The 27,968-nt window shown below is 42.5% G+C and overlaps 1 protein-coding gene across 11 annotated transcripts in view; it reads right to left on the minus strand.

Annotated features, from left to right (window-relative positions):
* The window catches only part of PPFIBP1 (PPFIA binding protein 1), a 177,914-nt gene that overhangs the window by 139,037 nt on the left and 10,909 nt on the right, over positions 1–27,968 (minus strand). For 9 of the 11 annotated variants that reach the window (XM_045873708.3, XM_045873705.3, XM_045873706.3 and 6 more), the window contains exon 2: positions 19,577–19,653. The exons of the other annotated variants lie outside the window; for them this stretch is intronic. The gene's annotated coding sequence lies outside the window, so the exon portion shown is untranslated. The remainder of the gene's footprint in view (positions 1–19,576; positions 19,654–27,968) is intronic. 11 annotated transcript variants of the gene reach the window in all.

Genomic DNA, 27,968 nt, shown 5'->3' on the forward strand with positions numbered 1-27,968 from the left:
CTGTACTGCTCTAATTCTGGGAAGGAGAGAGATAATAAAATGAAAATAAACACCCCCAATACTTGGTTGTATGATCTAATAACTGGTAGTAGCCCTGTTCATTTAAAAATCACAGTTACGGGGCGCCTGGGTGGCTCAGTCGTTAAGCGTCTGCCTTCAGCTCAGGGCATGATCCCAGGGTCCTGGGACTGAGCCCCGCATCGGGCTCCCTGCTCGGCGGGAAGCCTGCTTCTCCCTCTCCCACTCTCCCTGCTTGTGTTCTCTCTCTCGCTGTCTCTCTCTGTCAAATAAATAAAATCTTTACAAAAAATAATAAAAATAAATAAAAAATAAAAATCACAGTTACTGGTTCTAAACACCAAATAATCTTGGAAACACCAGGAAAGTGTTAGGGAAAAGACAAATCTATGAGAAACAGAGTAGGTACACATGCTAATCAAGCATTTCTAAAATATAAAATGCCTAATAATTTTATTCCAAAATATTTCAAGAGCCAACTTCCACTCAAACATACCTACTGCATTACAAAAATCCCATGAACGTATAATTGTACACAAATACCCAAAGTCATATGGAGCACGATAAGGCCATGTTGATGCAAAACATTGACTCCAGGAAATAAAGGAATAGAGCTTCAACATAAAATGGAATCCTTTAAACAACTGAGTAATTCTCAGCGCACAGGATTATCTGAAAACAGACAAAATTAGAGAACCTATTTGGAAATCTCTAGGGGAGAGAGAGAGAGAACTTTCCTGAGCGCTTAGAAATAGAAGAAGGCAGTTCACATTCCAGTAATTCCAGGTTTGTCTCCAATAAATTTGCACTACTCATTTTTCATATAAAACATATAGGGGGGCATTTAGCACTTAGACAAAATGTAATATGTCTACAGTGTTGGAAGCTTTTTGTGAACTGACCTAACCATAAAAGTAATATGAGTGTTCAAAAGAAAGAGCTCTTATAAGTAGCAAATATATCCATGTAAAAATCTACGTCAAGTATCATTCTACAGACGTTTTAGGTACTTGGTAACCACCTTCATGTTTTAATTTTCCAGATGATTCCCTTTCCTTGTATTTCCTTATATTTCCTTATATTCCCTTACTTGTAGAAGTATTGTTACTCCTCAAAACTTTTACAAAAAAGCTCAGCAAAAGGAGAAAACATTTTCCTTCGTTAATTTAAAAATAACTTAAGCTATGAGATGTCTAAAGCAGGCTCCTTTTTCTTTTTCCTAAAAATACATATTAAGTCAGTCATGGAGGATTATCAAATAACATGAGTTGATGCAATTTCAGATTTTGAGATTAAACAAAATCCAAGTCACTTAGCCAAGTCAGTAAACACTCAGACAAAGTTGAGTTTTCGGGGAGGGAGGATGTTACCTAAAAGGGGCCTTTGAGATTTTAAGACTCTTAACCCCTCTCTCCCCCTCCCTCCAAATATATATTCCAGAGGAAATGTAAAATAATCACTTCTCTTAGAAATGCAGGCCTACACAGATTAATTTATTAGCCTCCTCCAACAATTCCAAGAAGTAACAAGTTTGAAATCTGAAGCAGAGAGGCTAGGTGGTTTATCAGTAATTCTGTGACGGGCTTTCTCCTGGTCAGGACTAGATGTTAGGGCTGCGTTTGCCTAAGAGTGGCAGGCAAGAAGAAAACTCTTCCAAAACAATACAAATTTAGACAGAATGGAAGGTTCCTGTTCCTTCAGTAAATGACAACAATTTCTATTGTGGACAACATTCAATTCTTGGGAGAAAGAAACAATCAACAGAAGACATCATTTTGAATTCCTAGCTCCTGTAAACCTAACCTCATCCAAATCTTTCACAAAATCTGTGTAACCAGTAATGCAAGTGAAGCCCACAACAGCAGCTAGTCTGGTACCAATGTTCTAGGAATTGCCGGCAAAGTTTGTTTGGGGATATCCCAAAACTTGTTTTTCACTCCGTGATAACAAATGTTACCATTGGCAGAGAACAGAAACACGGTTAAAGATTAAAGTCTCGTACAACATTTGTTCCAGTATTTAGGTCTTTCATTAAAATACAGAAAGTTAATGCTTACAGTCACTCCCAGATGGCCATGGGGATGTCCATATCAGCCTTCTGTAGGTCAGAAACCTTACAGTTAGGCATGTAGGAAATCAAAAACCTATACCAGACCTTTCATTTCTCCAGCAGAAACTAGCATATCAACCACAACAAAATGACTCAAAACCAGCATGGTATCATATCAAAAAATACTCCAAAAGTAACAGATGTGTTCAGGAAGCAGTTTTATTCGGTGGGCTAATTGCTAATTTCAAAATATTCTGTATTCGTTACTCATAATTCAACTTAAGTCTCACAATTTAAGTTCTAAACCCTAAATGTAAGTTTATTTTGAAGTTTTATTTATTTCAGTAACTTCTACCCCCAACGTGGGGCTCAAACTCACGATTGTGAGATCAGGAGTCACACGCTCTACCAACTGAGCCAGCCAGGCACCCCAACACTAAATGTAAGTTTAACATGGACAAAATTTTTTTTTCCCAATGCACAGCCTCTTTCAAACATAAGGCTATTTTTTAAGTTATTCATAATCTTATGTAAAATGGTGCTCAAAATGCTTAAAAGAATAAATACACAGGAGTCAGGAGACAGAGATCAGGACAATTAACATAAAACAGGTGCCCCCCCCCCCAAAAAATACTATTTCTTAAAAAGAGTGAGTCAGTGAAAATACAAGCTTGCCAACAGGTAAAAACGTTTAATTCTGTCTTTGCAGTGCTATCTCGTAGTCAAGAGATTGTTACTCTTTAGAGAAAGGGGGAAGACTTGGGTTAAAATAGCTTTTGCCTTCAATCCTGATTTATGATTTCTTCCCCAGAAAAGCACAATTTCTGCTGAGCAGAGGGACACAAGGCTTAGCTTGCCCATGGAGGGGGGAGGGCGGGGGGGGGAACCCAAGAGCAATCTTTTGTGCATAAATTAGTCACTTTTATGTAGCCCACTCATGTAAAACACAAAACAAAACAAAGGCATAAGGGATCTATAGTCCTGGCAGGATCTGCAAAAATAAGGAAAAAGAAAAGCCATGTTAAGAGACATTTCCAGAGCTTTCTCAGCTCTCATCAGAAACAAGCAGTTGTTGCACTTTCTATAACCTATGCCATGGAAGAGGGATGCCTTTCTTCCACCTGAATAAAGCAATTTTTGAAAAGAACCGGAAGGAACCAGCTATTTTACAAAATCATAGAACCTTATCAAAGTTTAAATATTTTCTGATACATCTCAATGAATCCCCTCACGCCCTTGAAATAGCTAGACCCCTTCAGTTACTGGAAGGGCCTGCCTTCCCTGAGTCATTTTGCCCACCCCACCCCAGCCTCATCTCCAATGAGGACTGTCCTCAGGGATAAAACAATACTTCTGTGTGGTAAGCTGACAAAAATTTTATAGCTGCAGCCCTGTCTCCCTTAACTTCCCAGGACTTCAAACTCCAGTTCTTCAAACCACTCTGATTAGGTCACAATTTTCAGACCTCTGGTCGTACTATCTCCCCACCCTAACACTGGCAACCTTCCAACTTGGCGACATTCCTTAAAATGGAGTGTATGGAGTCTAGCACAAGAATCTCCAACATGGGGGCGCCTGGGTGGCTCAGTCGTTAAGCGTCTGCCTTTAGCTCAGGTCATGATCCCGGGGTCCTGGGATCGAGCCCCACATCGGGCTCGCTGCTCCGCGGGAAGTCGGCTCTCCCTCTCCCACTCCCCCTGCATGTGTTCCCTCTCTCGCTGCATCTCTCTGTCGAGTAAATAAAATAAAATCTTAAAAAAAAAAAAAAAGAATCTCCAACACGGAGCACAAAGGGAATGTTCTCTCCAGGAAAATGGACACTAACTTCCATTAAATCTGCTAAACATGGTAAGGTTAACTTTCCTTAACTCTCTGTTAGCAGAGCATCACACATTTGCGCTCAACGACAACCCCCAGGAAGCATTTGTCCAACCAAGTCATCTTCATTTTTAGTTACGTTTTTAAATGTAAATTCACAACATAACATATAGCCCTGTTAATTAAAATAGTATCCACTTCACTTCACCATGTCCTCTCATAAGGGTTATTTTCTGAATTCTGTCACCAGTGGTCTCTCCCAGCTTTGTTTCAACCACAATTCCCAATCACTGATAAAAATGCTGAGTATGAACTCTGTGGTGAGCACTTCGAAATTCCAAATCATTTTGCACATCTTTTTTTTTTTTTTTTTTTTACCAAAGAAAATACCAGTTTTCGTAAAGCAAGCATTTTAAGCAGAGGCTGAGAAATCTGAATGGCAATATGTAAGAAAGTAATAATTCATTTAAAACTGTTTTGTTGGGGGCGCCTGGGTGGCTCAGTCGGTTAAGCGTCTGCCTTTGGCTCAGGTCATGATCCCAGGGTCCTGGGATGGAGCCCTGCATCGGGCTCCCTGCTTCTCCCTCTCCCGCTCCCCCTGTTTGTGCTCGCTCGCGCTCTCTCACAAAATCTTTTTAATTAATGAATTAGTTAATTCATTAATTTAAAAAACTGTTTTGTTGGGGGACGTGTGGGTGGCTCCGTCGGTTAAGGGACCAACTCTTGGTTTCAGGTCAGGTCATGACTTCAGGGTCACGAGATGAAGCCCGGTGTCAGAGTCCGGGCTTAGTTTGGAGTCAGCTTAAGATTCTCTCTCCCTCTCCTTCTGCTCCTCCCCACTGTTTGCTCTCTCTCTCTCCCACCACCTCTAAAATAAATAAATCTTTAAAAAAAAAAAAACCACACACAACTGTTTTGTTGGACCGAGCATGACCACTACCTCTACCAGCTCAATTGATGCCTCCACCACAGTTGTCTTGATTGTGCATGGCTATGTGTTATCTTCAGAACATAACAGAAGTCTTAACAGGACTGCCAGCTTACGTCTACAAGTTGCCAGTTTTAAGTAATTTACCATCAATACACATCTAAGCACTAAATGTTAACCAGACGGGAATTGTTAAGCACCCTTGGTATCAAAATTGTGGAAACACTGGTATTCCCAAAAGTCACCTCTCTGTGTCCTATTAAGTTCTGTAAGACAGCAGGTTTATCCAAGGCACAAGCAAGAGTTGCTTATCAAGTGCCTCTTCCATCATTTGTTTAGATAACACACAGAATTCAGAAAGTATTCTCTCGTTCAATTTGAAGACCTGGAGAAGTAGGAACTACTCGATTATTGGCCTCAGCCAGCTCTATCTCCCTGTCCCAATAGAGGATCTCCCCGAAAATGTTCTCAAAGGTATGGAGAATGACTAAGGGAATCCAATGAGGGCCAGCAAGAAGAACGATGTGAATGGTACTCTCTGGACTTGTGCATGTTGAGTCTCTGAGCCTAAGGCCCAAAGTGATCAATGTATTTTCTTAGGGACCTTTCTCCTTATCACAAACTCTGCAGACAAGAATGGTTTTTTATTCAGTTCACAGATCACCAATTCACAGAAATCCATTACCCCGAAAGAGTTAGCCACAGAACATAAAGGCTCCTTGGTGAGAACTCATCAAGGTCCAGGGGCTTTCCCAACACATGTCCTACAGTATTTTGGGTCACATTCACAGAAAGCTTTCCTGAGCACCCTTGTGTTTCTGCAGGCCGACGCATGAGGTCAGCTCATACAAGCAGATGGGTTCTCCAGCAGGGCAGCCAACGGCCTTCAGCCTCTGGACAGTTAAGAAAGCAGTAAGCCAGAAAAGGCTGTGGAAGGACACTACACAACAGGGCACAAAACAGCATTCACCCAGGGCCCCGCTGAGCACAATCCCCAACCCAGCTGGACTCAGTGATGATAGAGGCAGCATTATGGAGGGCGAGCTCAGAGTCAGTCACCCACTTGAAGAAGTTCTGCTCTCTTCATAGCACTCTAAGTCCACTGTAAGCCCCACCCAGGGCAGTGACCAGGGCCGGGCCACAGCAGATTAAATTCAGTGTTACCAGACAGCCCTGAGCCAGAGTAAAGAAGACCCTTTTTCCTCTGTGAGACATGGACTTGGAACCACAGCTAGAATCCCACCGCTGCTGGTACAGTGGGCTGGATAGGTATACACTTTTCCTCCCCCATCCTCAGCCTCATCTGAGCCTTAGTCCCAGCCTCGAGGTCCACAGCTCCACTGCTGGGCCTCTCTCAAAACAACCCAAACAGTTGTTCTCTGCTCCGGGCATCCCTTCAGTAAACCTATATACAGTGTCAGTGTTCTGACCACAGTTCAGAACCACTCAGCGAGACGCTGACTTTGAGGTTGACTGTCAGGGATTAAGGCAGCAGAATGGCACCCTGACCCAAAACCTACCACAGTTCATTTCTCTTCATTAACAGTAAGTCTGTCTATTTAAAAGATGTGCAAGGAAAATGTCCACAACACTCTCCCACTGGGGGCGCCTGGGTCTCTCAGTCAGTTAAGTATCTGCCTTTGGCTCAGGTCATGACCCAAGGTCCCTGGGTTGGGCTCCTTGGGCTCCCAGCTCAGTGGGGAGCCTGCTTCTCCCTCTCCCTCTGCCTGCCACTCCCCCTGCTTGTGCGCAAGCATGCACTCGCTCACTCTCTCTCTCTCACTCGCACACGCACTCTGTCAAATACATAAAAAAATAAAATCTTAAAAAAAATACAATCCGCAGGTGATCCAAATTGAAAATACACCCAGAAGTCAGAGACCAAAAATTCAACATTTGGCATTAGAGGTGATTTAGTCAGAACAAAAGCCATGCTAGGATTAGAAATGTATGAGTCAAAAGAATTTTAGAGACATGTGGGAATATCTTACCTAACCCTTTGTTCTAAAGGTAAGGAAACCGTGGGTCAGCCAGTCCTGAGAAAGCAAACACACACCTGGAATGCAGTCTGCTACTCAGCAATTAGGATTCCACGTTCTGCAGGCTCCTTCACTGTCTTCTAACACCTGTCTACTTAGGGGCCAGATGCTGTCAAAATTTATTTTTAAATGACAGAAAAACTATCCACTTAAAAATATTCTGCCTTATTTCTAGATGGCAGCTTGACACACAATCTTCATATCCTTTAGCAACACAGCAACTTGAGATAAAAATCACTAATTCCATAAAAGGAATTAGAGACAAATGAAAAGCCAAGTAGTTGAGTTGCCACAGACATTTTGGCCAGCCAGTATGTGAACACAGATGGGGCTCTCCCATGGCCTGAGAAGGCAGAACATGACATAAAAACTGTAAAAAGAATACTTGGCTGTTCATCTGTAAGTGACTTCAAATACAAAAGTCATCAAAGAGTATTTTCACCCCGATTTTTTTGGATTTCCAAGATCATCCATGCAGCCATCCTCCTAGGCCCCAAACAACTGTCTGATTTACAACGTTCCTCTAAACCACGTCAGGTGCTCTTTGGAACTTTATTCATAAATAAACTCAGTTCCCTCTTGCCAGTGCCAGTTTAGAAAGATGGTACTAGCAGGGGTTCCTAACCTTGAGTGACCACGATTATTTTTAGCATCACAGCAGCTAGGGATGGAGAGAAAAACATTCCCATTTTCTTTCAGGTGCCACTCACTGTCTTTGGGAATTCCTCCTGACTGCAGGTCTGGGTCAGATGCTCCTAGAGGACAATGAGCAGCCTTCTATCAGATTATACTCTTCTGGAACCTTAACCAGATCTGTCATGATTATAGATAAACTTGAACTCTTAAGTACCATGTTATAGAATTTATTTTTAGAACTAGTCGTGTGACCTTGGGACATTTTCTGTGTGTCGGTTTCCTCATTTGAATGGGAATAAGAGTACCTATCTCCGTTGCCTTGTTTGTGAGAAAGAGAACAGTATCCACCTCAGAGTAATTGTAAAGAGCACCACGCTCTTATGAATTAGAGCACATAAAAACATTGCCACATCATAAGTAGTCAATAAACACCAACTATTATATTGTTGCCCTTTTGAGTCCTAACACATTAGGTGTCCTCTTATCTGTGCTTGTTTGATTTTCGCCAACTAGATCGACCACAAGTTCTTGTGTGTGACATAAGCTTTGAAATTAGGCAGGAATGAACATCTAGGTTCTTCTATTTACTACCTTTCATTGATTGGAAGATATTTTTTCACATTCCAACACTGCTGAAATTGGAACATGTCTTACATTCAGTGAAACTGGGTATTATCTCTGATCTTGAGCAAGTTATTTAATCCCTGGAAAACTGGTAATATCACCTTCCTCTCTTAGTGTTGTGGGAAGGCACAGTAACATAATCATGCAAACCCCTAACACAGCAGGCAGCCCTGATATACCACTTCATCCTGCACCCTTATGGGCCCAGTGTCTTGTGTACAAAAGATGCTTAGGAGGTGAATATTTACATATATTTAGCAGAGCAACCCATTATCCATGGAGATTTAAAAATAGTGCCCAGACCCATTCCAAGCCAATGTGTGTGGCTGTCCTTGCTGGAGAAAAGATCAAGGCTCTAGAAAAGATCAAGGGGTTTAAGTACAGGAACTCTCAGGAGGGGCAACGTATGGACATGCAGAGCCCTTGGCAAGGACCTGCCGCTGCTCTTAATACCCCAGCAGAGCCCTGATAGTGTCTAACTCCCTGCGGAGACCGAGCTCAGGATCAAAGCGCGACAGTGGGGCCAGAGAGTGTAGGAAGGTGCCTTTTACAAATCCCATAACAACTCCTGGCATGTAACAACACTTACCTTGTTTTAAGCACTTACTTCATTATGCTCCGCTAAACCCTTCGCCATAACCCCATGAAATACAACCAGCTTCATCCGCATGCCTGTTTTCTGAGGCCCCAAGTTGAAGTCACACCTAAGTGGCGAAAGTCTGTGTGGTTCCCAGGCCTGTGCCCTTAATCACTGTGTCCTCTCTCCGGCTGGTGATGCCACATCAGCTCGAGAAGGAAGCATGACACCCCCACACTTCAAGGTCTTGCCTTCAAAATGACCAAATAGCATCCTCTCCGGGAGTGTGTCAGACCCTTTTGCTCCAGGTGAACAGAGGCAAAAGCAGGTAGATGTGCGGGGCCGTTTTCTGTGCAGCGCATTTCCAAGGCCCTTGGTGCTGCTTTGGTCCTCAGACTCGGGGCAGCCCTAACAGGCAATGTTTTCTTTTTCCTTTCTTTTTTTTTTTTAAGATTTTTTATTTTTTTATTAGACAGGGAGAGAGTACAAGCAGGGGGAGCGGCAGGCAGAGGGAGGAGCGGGCTCAGCAAGGAGCCCGATGCGGGGCTCGATCCCAGGACCTCAGGATCATGACCTGAGCCGAAGGCAGCTGCTTAACCGACTGAGCCACCCAGGCTCTCCCAGGCAATGTTTTCTGTTTGACTTTTGTCTGTTTCTCTTATTCCTGACTTATTTCCCACAACTCCAGGCAACACCCTCCAGATCACCTCCGGTTTTCCCTTTTCTTGATAGGCTTCCTCCACCTTTTTCCTTTTTTAAAATTCTGGCTCTTCAAAGTTGAGTTACTTCTCCCTACACAGTACCACACTTCTTGGCAAAGAAGCTCTTCTTGATTCATCCCTTGCAGATGTGAGTCACAATGAAAAGCCGTGGTTGGAGATTCCCCATCTGAACTTTCCAGAATGCCAATGCACACGTGTAGGCATGTTAGAAAGACAGACAAGCCGGAAGAAAACACGAACCACATTATGGCTTGCCTTGCCGGCTCCCTGCACTATCAGATCACCTGCCACTCGAGGGATCACACTGAGAAAGACCATCCAGTGGAGAGTTCAAGAAGACACGGAGCACGTGTTCGACAGACTCACCTCAGCCCATCCTCTGCAGCAGAGTCACTATGCTACATTAACTTCCTTCTCATCTGAGGAAACCTTGAAAGCTTATTTTATGCCATCTCCCATTTCCAGGCAATACAATCAACCGGCTGGCAGATCACCTCCTTCACGTGCAATCACCAAATTGCCACAACCCTCCGAGAGGTGAGATGGGTGTCTAATACAGAACCTACCACGAAGGCAGCTGGAGCTGTTCAGTTTCTGAGTAAGGAACAGTGACCTATTTATCTCTCCACTAGGAATACAAACAGGTTAGCACACCTTGCATGACTTGGCATTTCGGAGCTCCTGAGTGGCAAGGCAAGGAATACAAGGGTTACGTAGCAGTGGACAGGGAGTCTCTGGGAAGGGAGGTCCACTGGTCAGAACGCACACCTTTGCTCTGTGCCAGGCCCAAATCATCAGACTTCCCTACCTCCGGGCCCCACAACACAAACTGAGACGATGGGTCGGCAGAACCCACTGCCTCCTTCACTCACTAGAAGGCGGAAATTGAGGAAGAACTGTGTTCGCTTTTGCAGATATGACTTAATCTGAGGTTGGAAAAGATGTAGGGTGGCTTTGGCCTTGTTTACCCACCCCACTTACACCACAGACCATGCCAGACAGTTTCAGACATTTGCTGAGTACAACTGACTTTTGGAAATGCCAGAACACTGGTTCACTTTTTTTCAAAGCACATTAACTTATCCTCTGGCAATATAACTCCTAAATTATTATCCTCAACCATATTAAAAAGCCCTATCAGGTGACTGGAACTTCAGCAGAGGCTAGAACTCTCCCATAGTTGCCCTCCAGCCGCAGGGTCCCCTGGAAAGTTCTGGGGTTGATGGTTTGTGTGCCTTAACCTGCTTTGCCTGACTTTTGTGGTGGTGACCCACCAATCCTATAAATTCAACATGAGTTTAAATATTCCGGAAACAAATTCATTTCTGTACACACAGGATTAACATTCTAAACTTGCAGTAATTCATACTTAGGCAAAAATCACTCAATTACAGGCCAGCCATTTCACACATACAGAAGCTGGCCCCGGCTACACCGCAATCAGGTGTAAATATTACCCAAGTATCTCACAAATTTCTGAAAGACTAGAGATCTGTTTATCATTAACAGAAGGCTATGACCTCTTCCTTCGGTTTTGCTAAGGGATCCAAACTTTCTGACTCTGCAGATAAAGAGACCACATATGCCGCTATTTTGGTGCCATCTATTACTGTTTGTTTCTTTTTTAAGGGGTTAGCTTCTTTGGGACAGGGGAGTAGACATTGGTGTGCTTCACCCAAACCCCATTTTTGGAACCAGCTGCACTCATCCTGGCTGCTGACAGCTCAACGGGAAGGCCCCCAGCCAGCTGCAGGACATTGCGTCATCAAGGTTAAGCCACCAGAGGGGGTGGCCAGTTGCCAGCAATGGGCTGATTCAGGAATACAAAGGTCCAGTCCCTTGCCTCCACTGGGGCCATCCCAACCCAAAGCTCCCCATAAGGGCAGCTGGGGCCTCCACTGCAACTGCATTGCTGGTCAGCTTCTCCTCCACTGAATCCTACTACCTTTGCCTCAGCCCTAAAATCCCTCAGCACCCAATTCCTGGTCTCAGGACGCATCCAGTGTATCTCAGCAAAGACAGGCTGTTTGCTGTTTTCTAAGTGTAGAAAGTTATTTTTTTCAATTCTACTGAGGAAGTTACAGGCCCTACACATGTTCTATCACAACATACTATCAGAGGTCCTAGGAAGGCCGAAAACAATCTTTGAAAAATAGTTATGACTTGGTTTAAATAATTACGTTTTTGATAGCCCAGATCACTTTCTGAATACCAACCCAAGGCAATCAACAGGGACAGGAGTTAAATAATGCCCAGGAATATCACAGGGTCACAAGTAAGGTGAGACATTGCCAGGCTAGCAAGGTGCCCATCACAACGTCATGTGGCACTGAAAACTGACACCGGATCACAGGATGCCGGGTCTGATGTTTTCAACCTTAACCAATGGAGCCTGCCCCTCCCCACATAAGGCATACTTGCTTCAGGACCTCAAATACTAGGTAATCAGTCTCAAGCTACTTAAACAGTTCTACATAGAAGTATGAAACGAAGTCCTGAACACTTTATCCCCAGCATCTCAAACTTTCAATAAGAGGGAACAATTCGTGGAGCTGACAGGTTATTGACGACGTCGCGGTATTTACTGCATCCCCAAGAAAGCAGATGGCAGACGGGCCTGAGCAAGAATCAAGAGCTACCGCTATAGCATTGCCCAGGAGGCTGTACCAACTTCCAGGAACCCTTGAGGAACCGTCCACCAGTCATTCAGGCTCCAGCCCAGTTGAGGGCCCGCGATGGAGTGAGGGATGTCACAAAAGTAGAAGTCAGAGCAATAGCAGGTATTTGCAGTGTCTGTATCTTATTGCCAAAGGTTTGGGTTCAGAATGTTAAAAATGCAGATAACGTACTCCATATGAAAAACTCAACTTAAAAATCGCACTCCTGCTTAACGTTTTATCGCTTTTTACACAATGTCTCATTGGACCCTCACAGCTCTCCCTCTGAGGGCAGGGCTGGTTTTATTAGCTCACTTTTATGCCCAGGATCACATACCTAATCAATGTTGGGATCAGATTGCCAGATTCTTGGTTCAGGGTTCTTTCCTATAAAACCCGCCAATTTGCAGTTTTTCGATATATTTCTCCAGGATTGTGTACAAAGCCCCAAGACTTTGCCTCCTCCATGTGCCTTCTGGCCCCCAGCTTCATAACTATAGATCTGTATTTCAGAGGAACAAGGACTATCCAGGGCAGGTGGTCCTGAACAGGGCCACAAACCACCCTCAGAGGTCTCTCTTTCTCAAAGACTTGAAACAACCCAGACACTCTGTTGATACCACAACTTCTGAATTACAGCTGACAAGAGGCAAAGGAGATCAAGTCAGAGGACCACCAGTGTTCAATCTCTGAACTAACCTGGTTCGTGTTAGTCAAATACACAAGAAGCGGGGTGAGGGGGAGAGAAGAAAAGGCTATCTAAGGCTCACCGATTTCTTAGACACAGTCATCGCTCTTAGGAAAGCCTTCCACCCTGGTCAGTAGGATTTGCTACTGTCATTTGAGACACTTGGTCGATTTTATTCTTGCCAAGTTGGCATTCTGTTCCTGCAGTGCAAAAATGCTCAGACTGAAGAGATCAGATGGGGATTTTCACATTTTCAGGAACAGAAGCAAGCGTCTCTTCGCCTCAGGTGGATGCATTACAGCTTGTGGGAGTGCTAATGAGAGCTAATTACTCTATTTACTCCATAAGCCAACCAGCCAGCAACAAGAAATGCCTGGTAAAACTCTCTACATTCTCAGGCTTTGTTTCAGAGGGCTGGTGCCAAAACGATCTGGCTGAAGTGATGGGCTCAGGGCGGCCCAACTAGATTGCTATCTCAAGAACACAAAGCACAGACAGTCTTTAGGCCTTTGTATCCTGTAAATTAATAGTCATATCAGCATCGATTTTATTCTTCCATGCTTAATCTACTCTCTTTACCGTTATCAACACTCCCACCTCTGCCCCCAAATGTCCACTTTGGCTGCAAATTAAGAAATCAAACATTAGGCCTGAATTTTAGGAAAACAACTGCCTACCTACCATTAAAACTGGGTGTGGCATTTTACAATGTCCTACACTCACTTTACAATAGTCACAAGATTTTTTTTTTTTTTTAAAGATTTTGTTTATTTATTTGAGAGAGAGAGAATGAGAGACAGAGAGCACGAGAAGGAAGAGGGCAGAGGGAGAGGCAGACCCCCTGCTGAGCAAGGAGCCCGACATGGGACTCGATCCCGGGACTCCAGGATCATGACCTGAGCCGAAGGCAGTCGCTTAACCAACTGAGCCACCCAGGCGCCCAATAGTCACAAGATTTTGCCAACAGTTCATTCACTTTGGTCCTTGAACTCTAGAAATAAGGAACTTAGAAATCACGTAAATTTCACTTAATCATTGATACTTAACTGTATCCATGTGTTATGTAAAGCATATACATATGGCATGAATTATATAAAAATGCAACTAATTTATGACTCTAACTTATGTAACTTCTATAAATTACATTAAAAAGAGGCTTTCCCATCTTTGTCTCTCCATTCCTACCACCATGTCTCCTCCATTCCAGGGGAGATGGAGAAACCATAGGACAACAGACTAAATCTCCCAGAATAAGAACAAGGAGGTTAGTTATTAACCCAATAAAGCCCCACTCACATTAACCTTTCCCCATTCCAATCCTAAGATGGTGTATTGTTGAAAATGCAACCATGGCTTCAGGGACAAAAGTAAAAAGATGTAAGACACATTTTAAAAAAGATTGACAAAGGGCATTATCTTTAACTCCGTAAGAAACAAGGCTGCATTGGATTATAAGAGAACTCTAAGCTAACATTTATAATTACTTGGTTCAATTTATTAAAGTGAAAAAAATCTGAATAAACACAATAGAAGTTAAATGGCAAGACCATCCTCATGTTGAAATTCTTTAGGCAGAATTTCATAATATTAGTGGAGGCTTTTTATGTGGATGACAAAATCCAGCATAAGGACCAATCAGATCCAACTCAATTTACATATGGTATGAAAAATGGAAATTTAAGTAACAACTGTTCTCCTGAGTTACCTAAGCAACTTTCTCTTCTCTCATGATTTTCTACAACTTTTTCTTTTTTAAGAGAGAGAGTGAGTGAGCATGAGCACACAAGCAGGGGGAGCAGCAGGCAGAGGGAGAAGCAGACTCTCTACTACGCAAGGAGCCCAATGCAGGACTCGATCCCAGGACCCTGGGATCATGACCTGAGCCAAGGACTCGATCCCAGGACCCTGGGATCATGACCTGAGCTGAAGGCAGATGCTTAAATGATTGAGCCACCCAGGCTTCCCTACAACTTCCTTTTTAAGAGTGCTTTGTTACCTGAATGTTTATGATACATGGGGCAAGTAACAAGTAACATGAATGATGCCAAAAATCTCAACTATGTGTAAAGGAATGACTAGGTTATGGCCCTTCCAAAAAAACGGCCTGTGCTTTTTTACATAAACATGTAGACAAAACATGTTTTATTTTGGCTGTGAGTACAGTCCTAAGCTGGGGATTCATCACAAAGTTCTCCAAGCAGAAGGATTTCAGAGAAGGAGTTGACATCCATAACAGAAAACAAAATCATCTATTCAACAGGATAATAAATAGGCCAGATAAATGTTTCTTGCACTGAAATATAATAATATTTACTAAAATTTCACAAGTCTGAGCAGGTTTGCCAGTTATTCTGAAAATTTTTTTTAACAAAAAAGAACAGAAGCATTTTTAGCTTTAAAGACTAGGCAGCAATCCTTACTGAGCTCCTGCAATGAGTAAGCCAGGTGCTGTGCTAGGCATCTTGTATATATAACCTCAATTTAATCTTTCTCATATCCCTGCAAGGTAGGCACTGTTGCTTCCATTTACAGACAAAAAACCACAGCTCAGGCTGGACGAGTCGCAAAGTTACAATCTTAAGACAGGACTCTACTGGGATTCCATCCAAGATATGCCTGACTCCAAAACCCAAAGTTGCTGCCTACCTCCTGCCCAGTAGTACCACCAAGAAATTACAACCAGAAATTACAACGACGGAATTGTTTCCTAAGTACAGAGGATCAGCTCTGGGGTCTGAAGCTCTAGATTTTAATTATGCTTCTATTGAGTGGTGGTTTCCTCCAAATTAATGGAGATGAAAATAGTATTTAACCTCCTAAGGTTGAGGGGAGAAGCATATAAAAAAGCTGTAGTCGAAGCACTTTGCAAAACAAGTAAGCACTATTTGTATTTGCTATTATTACCTTTCTCTTCAAGCTTCAGCTGGTGAATGGCACCAGGGGAAATCCACCCACATGGCAGTGAATTACCTTAATGAGGCCTGAGCAACAGAGTCTGGAGCCCAAGAGAATGAAACTTAAGGCGTAAGGAGTGGAAGGGACTTGGCCACAGTCTCTACTCAGTGAACCTTCTCTGGCACTAGAGAAATAAAAGAATGGTCATGGCCAGCTCTGTGCCAGGCACTGCCACAGTTTGCTAGGCAAGGTACTGGTCCCAGTTACTCAGGCATGTAAGAACGGATGGAAGCCCCTGCCTTCAGGGAAGCTCACGTCTACCCTGTGGGAAAGGAAATTAAGACCAAACAAGCCATGACCCAATAGGAGCCCCACCCTTTCTCATCAACTTTCCCTACTCACTCATGCCCACCCACCCACACACCCACCACACACACCCCCCCACACACACACAGATGGGGAGGTTTTTTCATGGTGGGTGCCCAGATTGGATCAAGCACTCGAGGCCCATTTATCCTCATTGAGAAACTCTATAGTGGTGCAGAGTGGGGGCAGAATTTTAAACATTGACAATTCAGTATAGTGACCTCCAGAACAGAAAAGCATTCATTTCAGTAAAGACAAAGGAAGGTTGAAGACCGCGAAGAAGAAAAATCAAGATTTGACTACATAAAAATTTTATACTTCTATACGACTAAAAACAAAATTGAAAGACAAACCAAATAGAAAATTAGAGGAAAAAAAAAAACTAGGTCAAAATATGTGAGAGAAGGTTAATAAGGGTTAATAATAACATAGTCTATGACAAATGAGAAAACTATGAATCCCCAATAATAAATAATAAATGGGTAAAGTTCATGAACAGTTTGTTAAACAGGAAATGCAGTTAACAGTCATATAAACTATTTGATCTCATTAATATCAAACAAAAAAGAAAAATGAAATATCTTTCCCCCTAGAAAACTGCCAAATATTATTAAAATGAGACTATCACTCTGCTGCTGGTGGCGAAAATCAGTATACACATTTTTGGCAACCAATAGCAATATCAATCAAGATATCCATATGCATGCCCATCCTTTTTTCTACTTCTGGTTATCTATGATAAAAATAAAAATGATCTGAAAGACAGGAAATGCTGACAGCATAATTGATATTCATCAAATGATATATGATATTCATCAAATACTGAAAACAGGCTCCGCAATCGGATTAATCATGAAACATCCCTAGGTGGAATATTTTACAGTCCTTAGAAATAATATTTAGTTATTTTTGTAGTGTGGGGAAAGACAAAATAAGTAAAATAAAAAGGCAGAAACACAAATCATAGACTCAGAATATTACAATATGGAAAAAATATATAAATTTTAAAAATGGACAGAAACACAGCAACGTAGTTATACCTTTGTGTGGTAGGATTACCGATAACTTTTTTTTTTTTTACTACATCTTTATGGTTTTTCTATATTACTAAAATCTTCTGTAAGGTGCATATTACTTTAGTAATTACAAAAAAATTTAAATAACAATCTCCCCTGCAAACCCAACAAAGAATAGATGGAAATCCAACAGCCCTCCAAACCACTCCCACAAATACCCAAATGGGTGCAGTGGGCAGGTAAGACAGTAAACTGAGGGGAGAGAGGCTTTGTTTTAAATCTAGGGCTAGAAAAACATGAGGCGTCTTGATGTGAAAACAAAAACTTTTCACCTCCCACTTGTCAAAATATATTTTGGAAATTCATTAACCAAAACATTTTCCATCAGAGGATTTAAACCCACACACCAAAATTATCTCCACAGAACAAACTGGTTAAGCAAGCAGGAAGTTTACCAGGAACACCCTAAAAATTAACAATTGTTTTTACAGCTCCGATAAATCCAGCCAGCTCATGTTAGTACACAATGTAACACAAACAATATCCCCAGTGAGTCCTCTAAACAGCAGGAGAGCTCAAAATCCTTATCACAAAGGGTTTTCCTTGGCAAGAATCACAGATGCCACGGAAATTGAGCCTTTTGGGGGTCACCCCCCTAAAAGCTGATTTTATAATCTTTGAGATGGCATCCATTACCTGGCTTCATCTTTACAAACCAGTGAGGCAGGGTTTCTCAACTTCAGCACTCCTGTCAGTGTAGTTCTTTGTAATTCCTTGTTCTGTCCCCTGCACCGTAGGGTGTTCAGCAGCATCCCTGGACTCTACTCACTGAATGTCGGTCCTCCCTCCATCCCCAGTTGTAACATGAAGAAGGTTTCCTGACATCGCCAAATGACTCCCACAGGGCAAAAATCACCCCAGCTGAAAACCACTGGTACAAATTACATGCTCTCGTTGCCTGCATTTTGCAGAGGAGGAGACAGACACAGCGAGGCCCATCTAACTTCAAAGCTCGAGATCCAGAACTCGGTACTGTATTTGTGCACAGGCAGGAGGCCTATCTTCTAGTATAACTTATGAGACACACCCATCTTTTCTACTTGAGTCTCCTCTGCACCCACCCCCATGGAGCCTTGTCCAGTCGGCCTTGGTGCACACTGGTCGAGTAAACCGTTTCTCTCATCACGTAAACATTTATGGATGATGACAGATAACAGTCTGGCAAAAGCACACTCGTGGCCTTCGACAAGTATATAACCTATTTGAAGAAAGAAGACATAGATGTGGATACATGTCTTTCTCTGATTGACTTATTTCGCTCAGCATAACACTCTCCAGAGGAATTCTTAATCTCAGGAAACAAACTGAGGGCTGCTGGAGTGGTGGGGGGTGGGAGGGAGGGGGTGGCTGGGTGATGGACATTGGGGCGGGTATGTGCTATGGTGAGCGCTGTGAATTGTGTAAGACTGTTGAATCACAGATCTGTACCTCTGAAACAAATAATACATTATATGTTTAAAAAAAAAAAAGAAGAAGAAGAAGAAGATGCTAGCAGGAGGGGAAGAATGAAGGGGAGGAAATCAGAGGGGGAGATGAACCATGAGAGATGATGGACTCTGAGAAACAAACTGAGGGTTCTAGAGGGGAGGGGGGTGGGAGGATGGGTTAGTCTGGTGATGGGTATTAAAGAGGGCACGTTCTGCATGGAGCACTGGGTGTTATATGCAAACAATGAATCATGGAACACTACATCAAAAACTAATGATGTAATGTACGGTGCGAACATAATAAAAAAAAAAATCTAACAGATTAAAAAAAAGGATGAATACCCAACTTTTACATCAACATGGATGGGACTGGAGGAGATTATGCTAAGTGAAATAAGTCAAGCAGAGAAAGTCAATTATCATATGGTTTCACTTATTTGTGGAACATAAGGAATAGCATGGAGGACATTACGAGAAGGAAGGGAAAAATGAAGGGGGGGAATCGGAGGGGGAGATGAACCATGAGAGACTATGGACTCTGAGAAACAAACTGAGGGTTCTAGAGGGGAGGGGGGTGGGGGGATGGGTTAGCCTGGTGATGGGTATTAAAGAGGGCACATACTGCATGGAGCACTGGGTATTATATGAAAACAATGAATCAAAAACTAATGATGAATTGTATGGTGACTAACATAATAAAATTTTAAAAATTTAAAAAAAATTATCAATTGTTAATTGGAAAAAAAAAAAGAAGACATAGGTGTGGAAAGCTATTTGGAGTGCCAGTTTTGAAGAAAACGGTTTCCTCATCTGTAAAATGGAGACTGATGCTAGTGTTGCCCTTATGATGCCCTGAGAGGGTGCGAATCAAGCTCCTCTCACGAAATACGATTTCAAAAAACAGCTAGATGCCAAATGCCTGGCCATATATAGGCACCGGCACTGCACAGATTAGAACATCTCAAAATCATCGGGCTGGAATGAATCCTCAGAAACACCCTGAACTCACCACCCACTTGGTACTTGAGCATCTCAAAATCCCAAAATTTCATTACCTGCCTCCAGCACAGTTTGCGCGCTGAGCTCTGACAGAGGCTCTCAGCAAAGGTTTCCTGAACTGCTTCAAGTGGGCCTGGAGGAAAGAGAAGGAATGGTTCAAACAAAGAGAAGAGCCAGTAGGAGTAGGAGAAAAGGTGGGGTGAACTTAAAGCACTCCAGAGGGGCAGAGCCTGGGTCTCAGCCCAGCAGGACAGGGGAAGACAAGCGTGGAAAAAAAGGTCAAGACCAGTTGAGGTCACAAAGTGACCTCCAGGTGACCTGTGCTGACACTGACCAGGTGAGACCTAAGAAATATTTCTCCGAAAAAAAAGTAAGCAAGGGCTGCTACAAAGCATACATTCCATTATGAAGGTGGAGAAAATTTCTCAGACTAAAAGATCAGCATTCCCTGAGGACAATAGGCAGATGTTTGCTTTAAATTTACATAAGTGAAAGTGATGATTGTGCCAGAACAATGAGTCAATATGCCCTAAAAGTAAATCTAAATGTCTTCTTTCCCAAGTCCACAGGTCCTCCTGTTCTCTATGGGCATCAGCCCAACACAAGGAAACCACGAGCCCAGAGTAGCCAGATTTCATGTTTTTAAAATCTGGATTTCAATTAGGTGAAATCTCCCAAACTTTAAGTATTGGCTTAAATTTCTTTAAATACTGTGTAGGTCAAACCAAACCTATCTCCCTGCAGTCTCCACCCCAGGACCACCAGTATAAAAACCCCGCCATTAGCCATAGCCCACAGGAGGTCAAATAAAGCTTTCTGGGGCAGGCAGGGTAGCCTCATACCCAATATTATTTGGAAGATTTGTCTGGCAATGTGTCGTAGAATACAGGGAAGAAACTAACTGCAGGGTGTGTAGGGACTGCTTTTAGGCAGGAGGCTTGAGCAATGGAATGTAGAAAGGGCCCGCAGCGACCCCCTGGTTGAATACAAACAGGCCCTCAGGTGACCCACCTCAAAATATCCATTGGCCTGGGGCACCTGGGTGACTCAGTCGGTTAAGCGTCTGACTCATGGGTTATGAGATGCGGCCCCACGTTGGGCTCTGCACTCAGTGAGAAGTCTGCTTGGGGATTCTCTCCCTCTGCTCCCACCCCCACTATCCCCCCCCCACTCACTCTTTCAATCTCTCAAATAAATAAATCTTTAAAAATATATATATATCCATCAGCCCTAACCAACCAATGGGCTATTTACAATTAGGCAGAGTTACCAAAAATGGGAGAATTCCATACAGCACCATACCTCCTCATCTCCCCACTTTAAAAACAGCCTCCACCCACTGCCTCGTTGCTGACAGTCTCTCTCCTCTACTCTCCTGGCTGCCCCAACCCCCCGTGGTGTATGCAATAAACTTCTATCTCCTTTGTTCTGCCTCAGGTGAATTTTTGCACCACTGGCTTTGACCCAATCATCACCCCACATTTGGGGGCCCTCATTTGATGGAGAGAGACACCCCACGTAGACACCACAGGATCTACATAAGAGCTGACAGGGATGTGAACCAAGGCAATGGCAGAGGTAATAGAGAGTGATTCAAAAAATGTATGAAAGGCAAAAATAACAGTGCTGATGGCCAGGAGAGGGTCCCTGGGATACCAGACACAAACCTGACCCATTGCAAACTTTGATAATGAAGGGGAGTCTTTAGGACCAGAGGGAAACAGGCTTAAAAGTGTGCTCTTTGACCTCTGAGAACAGGGAAATCTTCATGGACTTGTGACCTATGTTGTCACACAGGACCCCATGCCCAGAAATGCTCCATGCTTGGTTTAATGCTCTGCTGTCATCATTCTGAGATTCTTAATTTAACTTTGAACTTGTGGTTTGTTAAGTGCGGTCTAATGGGGAAACGGAGCATGCGTGTGAGCAGAGGAGATCCTGTTTAGTATGTGTGGCCACCATTCTTACAGTGTTTGCCATGACCCAAAAGCACAGAATTTCTGTGGATTCATGATGCATGGGAGTCCAGCAAGATTAGTTCAAGGTAAGTGTGTTACAAAGACAACTAAGTGAGTAGGTGGGTGGGTGCTGACAGCTCCCAGAAGCCATGCTTTCCATTCAAAGAAACCACAACTCACTTTGCATATGTAGAAACAAAGCAATGTCTTTCCAAGAAACACAAAGAACCAAGGAACCCTATCATATCCTCTTACTCCTATTACTTCCCTGTATTAGCTGACCATGTACAGTGAAAATAATGGCACAGAAAGAAAAGGAAAGATAGGGCAACCCATGGTTCTTTTTCTTTTCAGTCCTTCCTTAAAGCCAGCCCTTCCTTCTGTAAGACAAAGGCTAATAGAATGCAGGTATCAAGAAGTGAATAAAAGTAGTTAGTTTTGGGCAGTGTTTTCACGTTCTGGTAGGAACAATACACATATGCACATACAAATTACAAAATACGAAGTGTGTGATTTCAGTAATTCTGCAGATGTGTCAAATGCTCTTATGTTCGCATTTAACACTGGCCTTGCACAGCATATAAACAGTACAAATCATGCTAATTACTTAAATTTTTAATTTCTCTTCACTGAGAACGATATTAAAGAGCAAACATGAGGACAAGTCAAGGGAGAGAGTGTAGAAGGAAAAACTTTTTATGTCTGTACCTTTAACATTGCTTTTTTTCCTGCTTTTTGAACAAGGGGCCACACATTTTCATTTTACACAGGGCTCTACAAATTATGTGGCCAGCCCACTGAGAACCACTGAAGTCAAGAATATCATGACTATCTAAAATGCTACACACGGGGCAGCTGGGTGGCACAGTCGGTTGAGCGTCCAATTCTTGGTTTCAGCTCAGGTCATTGGCTCAGCGTAGTGAGACCGAGCCCTGTGACAGGCTCCACACTGGGTGTGGGGCCTGGTTGGGATTCTCTCTTACCTCTCCCTCTGCCCCTCTAGTCCCCCACCCCCGCCCACCATTGCTCATGCACTGTCTCTCTCAAATAAGTAAATAAAATCTTAAAAAAAAATAAAATACTACAAACACCTGGATAAGTTCCTCCTGATGTCTTTCAAAGCAACCCCCAAAAGGCCCACTGATGGATTGATGGGGGTGCTGATTTTTTAGCTCCATGCTCATAATTACTGAATCACTTTAGTCCTTTTCCCCCAGGCCCCTCAAGTCATTACAACAACACATCTGAAATAGTGCAAGCCGATGTCATTCCAACTAAAGATGGCTCTAGAGACAATCAGTTAAACTGAAGACTGCACAAGACCTTACCCGGAGTAGCATCTAAGGCAGAGACCTCCCTGCTGGACATCTCCCTTTTTTATAGAGTGCTTCCCCCGAGCTTTGGCAGTGCAGTTTTAACCAAACTCAAGCTGTTTCTCACCACTCAGAGTGCTCGGGTTTCCCCTGGGAAGTGGTTCTGTGAACCACTAAGTCTGGCTGTCTAAAAAGGCCTCCATCAAATACAGTCAAGTTTTCCTTTGTCTCAGTTCATTCTCTTCTGTTTTGTACCACTTTCCACTTCGATAAATTAACTTCCTGCCTAGAGACACATCCCGGCAAATGTGTCAGTTTGTATTGTTTAGATGAGAGACTTCTGTCATTCTTTCAAATTTTTCCTCTGCACCAATAATCCTGACAGCCAGCCTCTCAGGAGCCTGAGTGGCTTGTCTATGAATTTCCTTTCACTGCCTCCTATTCGACTGAAAAAATGCAGACTGCCTGCGGTGAACTTACTCACTCTTAACCCTTCCGATCACATTTGTTTCTATTTCCCCATCCTTTCTTCTAGCCCATCTGAAGAAGGGCTCTTACGGAGTTCCGGGCTAATGGGCCACTCTCCACCTGATTGTTCATGCTGCTTTCACATCACCGCCCCCACCTGTGCCTGCTTCACACCTATCTATCGCAGCATGCTTCTCCTGGGTTGAGTCCTTGAAAGGCTGGGCTATAGGGCCACCTGTAGTGCATCCCCTCCCTTGCAATCCTCAGTTTTTTGCACTCTGAATTGCATAAACTGCGCTCTCCAAGGTCATGAATGACCTGGCGGCTGGACCAGGGGCAGTTTCTCAGACCCATCCTTCTAACGGGTCTGTTGCGCTGGATGGCAAGCACAGTCCATGTATGTTGGTCTGCCTCTTCCCTTTGCTACCACCATCTTCCCCTTCTCGGGTCGCTCCTGCTCTTCCTCCTCTAATAAATTTCTTCAGCCTCATCATGTCTAAATGTCAAGAGTTCCCTGAAGGTTGTATATTTGTTTCTCTTTTTATTCTGCATCTTCTTCAAAAGAGGTGGAGGGGATTAAGAGATACAAACTTCCAGGGGTAAAATAAGTCACAGAGATTAGAATCACAGCAAAGGGAATGTGGTCAACAATACTGTAATAACACTGTTTGGTGACAGATGGTAACTACACCTATTGTGGTGAGCACTGCAGAGTGGACAGAACTGCTATGGCGTGCCCCTGAAAATAATATAATGTTGTATGTCAACTATCTTTCAATAAAAAATTGAATAAAACTAATAAAATTGGGAATATTTGATATATTGTACACAGCATAACAAACAGCAAATAACTAAATTTTCAATTTTGCTTTTTTAGTTTCTAAAGTATCTTATGGTTTGCTGTGTTTCTGCAGATTATGGGCATTTCTCTAAGATTTCCAAAAGTAAATCAAATGAAAGATTAAGCTGTACTCATTACTTATCCATAACAGAGGACATCTTTTCTTGATATTAAAAACTTTCATGGCCTACAAAAAACTGATCAACATTAGATTCAAATCAACTTCAGCATGCCATGTTCTGTCATGTTTCCTTGCCCCATATTTTCTAGTCTTTTAAAAATATTTGATTGTAAATATGTTAATATATATAATGTGTAAAAAAAAAAAAAAGAGTTCCCTGAAGGTTCTATACTTGCTTCTCTTTTTATTCGACATCTTCTTTACTGAGTTCATCTATCTTACTCGTTATATAAAAGCTCCATGGAAATCATCCATCAATCTAGGATTTTGCCTAAACTCTAAACATAAATTTCAAATTTTTTTTAAAGATTTTATTTATTTATTTGACAGAGAGTGGGAGAGGGAATGAGAGAAAGCACAAGCAAAGGGAGCAGCAAAAGGAGAGGGAGTAGACTCTCCGGCTGAGCAGGGAGCCCAATGTGGGACTTGATCCCAAGACCCCGGGATCACTACCCGAGCCACCCATGTGCCCCTAAATTTCAAATTCTTAACATCTTCACGTGGATAAAATCAACTAACAGATAGATCTTAATAGCTTTTAACATGCCAAATACATAAGTAAGCCAGAGGCAGTATTAGGAAGTGGTTGAAGATACTGACCCTAGAGACTGTACCTACCTGCATTTAAATACTGACTCCAACAGAGGACAGTCCAAGATGGCAGAGGAATAGGAGACCTTAGTTTCATCTGGTCCCAGAAATTCAGCTAGATAGCTATTAAATTATTCTGAACACCTGTGAACTCAACAGGAGAGCTAAAAAAAGTTGCAACTCTACAAACAGAAAAGCGACCACTTTCTACACGAATGACAAGACAGAAAAACATCCAAAAAAAAAGAGAGAGAGAACAAGAGGCAGTATGGACTGGGACGCCTGGGTGGCTCAGTCATTAAGCGTCCGCCTTCGGCTCAGGTCATGATCCCAGGGTCCTGGGATCGAGTCCCGCATCCGGCTCCCTGCTCAGCGGGAAGCCTGCTTCTCCCTCTCCCTGCCACTCCCCCTACTTGTGCTTGCTCTCTCTCTCTCTGACAAATAAATAAAATCTTTAAAAAAAAAGGCAGTACGGACTGCCAGGGACCTAATCTGTATGGATATAAGTAAGATGTTGGAACTACAGTTCAGAGTAAGGATCATAAACATACTAGCTGGGCTTGAAACAAGCATAGAAGACACTAAAGAATCCCTTTATGGAGAAATAAAAGAACTAAAATCTAATCAAGTCAAAATTTAAAAGGCTATTAATGAGATGCAATAAAAAATGGAGGCTCTAACTGCTAGGATAAATGAGGCAGAAGAGAGAATTGGATATAGAAGACAAAATGATGGAGAATAAAGAACCTGAGAAAAAGAGAGATAAACAACTACTGGATCATGAAGGGAGCATTCAAGAGATAACTGATACCATAAAGTGAAACAATATTAGAATAATTGGGATCCCAGAAGAAGAGGAAAGTGAGGGCAGAAGGTATACCGGACCAAATTATAGCTGAGAACTTCCCTAATCTGGGGAAGGAAACAGGCACTGAAGTCCAGGAGGCACACAGAAACCCCCTCAAAAATCAATAAAAATAGGTCAACACCCTGACATATAATAGTGAAACTTGCAAATCTCAGAGACAAAGAGAAAATCTTGAAAGCAGCTCAGGACAAGAGGTCTATAACCTACAAGGGTAGAAACATTAGACTGGCAGCAGACCTATCCACAGAGACCTGGCAGGCCAGAAAGGACTTGGCATGATATATTCAGGGTGCTAAATGAGAAAAATATGCAGCCAAGAACACTTTATCCAGCTAGGATATCATTCAAAATAGAAGGAGTGATAAAAAGCTTCCAGGACAAACAAAAACTGAAAGAATTTGTGATCACCAAACCAGCCCTGCAAGAAATAATAAAAGGGATCCTTTAATCGAAGAGAGAGTCCAAAAGTAACACAGACCAGAAAGGAACAGAGACATTATACAGAAACAGTGACTTTACATGTAATACAATGGCACTAAATTCATATCTTTCAATAGTTACTCTGAATGTAAATGCACTAAATGCTCCAATCAAAACATACAGGGAATCAGACTGGATAAAAAAGAAAGACCCATTGACATGCTGTCTGCTACAGACTCATTTTAGACCCAAAGTCACCTCCAGATGGAAAGTGAGGGGGTGGAAAACAATTTATCATGCTAATGGACATAAAAAGAAAGCTGGGGTAGCAATCCTTATATCAGAGAAATTAGATCTTATATCAAAGACTGTAATAAGAGATGAGGAAGGGATAATACAATAATAGTGGGGGACTTTAACACCCCACTCATTGCAATGGACAGATCATCTAAGCAGAAGATCAACAAGGAAACAAGGGCTATGAATGACACACTGAACTAGGCGGACTTCACAGATATATTCAGAGCATTCCATCCTAAAGCAACAGAATGCACATTCTTCTTCAGTGCACATGGAACGTTCTCCAGAATAGATCACAAACTGGATCACAAATCAGGTTTCAACCAGTACCAAAAGACTGGGATCATTCCCTGCATATTTTTGGATCAAAATGCTTTGAAACTGGAACTCAATCACAAGAGGAAATTTGGAAAGAACTTAAATACTTGGAGGCTAAAGAGCATCCTACTAAAGAATGAATGGGTCAACCAGGAAATTAAAGAATTTTTAAAATTCATGGAAATAAATGAAAATGAAAACACAACTGTTCAAAACCTTTGGGATGCAGCAAAGGCAGTCCTAAGAGAGAAGTATATAGCAATACAAGTCTTTCTCAAGAAACAAGAAAGGTCTCAAATACACAACCTAACCTTACACCTAAAGGAGCTGGAGAAAGAACAGTAAATAAACCCTAAATCCAGCAGGAGAAGAGAAATAATAAAGATTAGAGCAGAAATAAATGAAACAGAAACCAAAAGAGCAGTAGAACAAGTCAACGAAACTAGGAGCCGGTTCTTTGAAAGAATAAGATTGATAACCCCCTGGCCAGACTTATCAAAAAAGAAAAGAGTAAGGACCAGAATAAAATCATGAATGAAAAAAGAGAGATCTTGGGGCGCCTGGGTGGCTCAGTTGGTTGAGCGACTGCCTTCGGCTCAGGTCATGATCCTGGAGTCCCGGGATCGAGTCCCGCATCGGGCTCCCTGCTCAGCAGGGAGTCTGCTTCTCCCTCTGACCCTCCTCCCTCTCATGCTCTCTGTCTCTCATTCTCTCTCTCTCAAATAAATAAATAAAAAATCTTTAAAAAAAAGAAAAAAGAGAGATCACAACCAACACCAAAGAAATACAAGTACATATTATGAGCAACTATATGCCAACAAATCAGGAAATCTGGAAGAAATGGATGCATTCCTAGAGACGTATAAACTATCAAAACTGAAATATTAAGAAATAGAAAACCTGAACAGACCCATAACCAGCAAGGAAACTGAAGCAGTAAGCAAAAATCTCACAAAAAACAAGAGTTCAGGCCTTGATGGCTTCCCAGCAGAATTCTACCAGACGTTTTAAGAAGAATTAATACATATTCTTCTGAAACTGTTCCAAAAAAGAGAAATGGAAGGAAAACTTCCAAACTGTTTTTATGAGGCTAGCATTACTTTGATCCCAAAACCAGACAAAGACCCCACCAAAAAGAACAATTACAGACCAATATCCCTGATGAACATGGATGCAAAAATTCTCACCAA

Source organism: Mirounga angustirostris, unplaced genomic scaffold (genome assembly GCF_029215605.1).
Source record: "Mirounga angustirostris isolate CCGP_5_RB_7025 unplaced genomic scaffold, mMirAng1.0.hap1 SCAF_5, whole genome shotgun sequence".
Taxonomy (NCBI): domain Eukaryota; kingdom Metazoa; phylum Chordata; class Mammalia; order Carnivora; family Phocidae; genus Mirounga; species Mirounga angustirostris.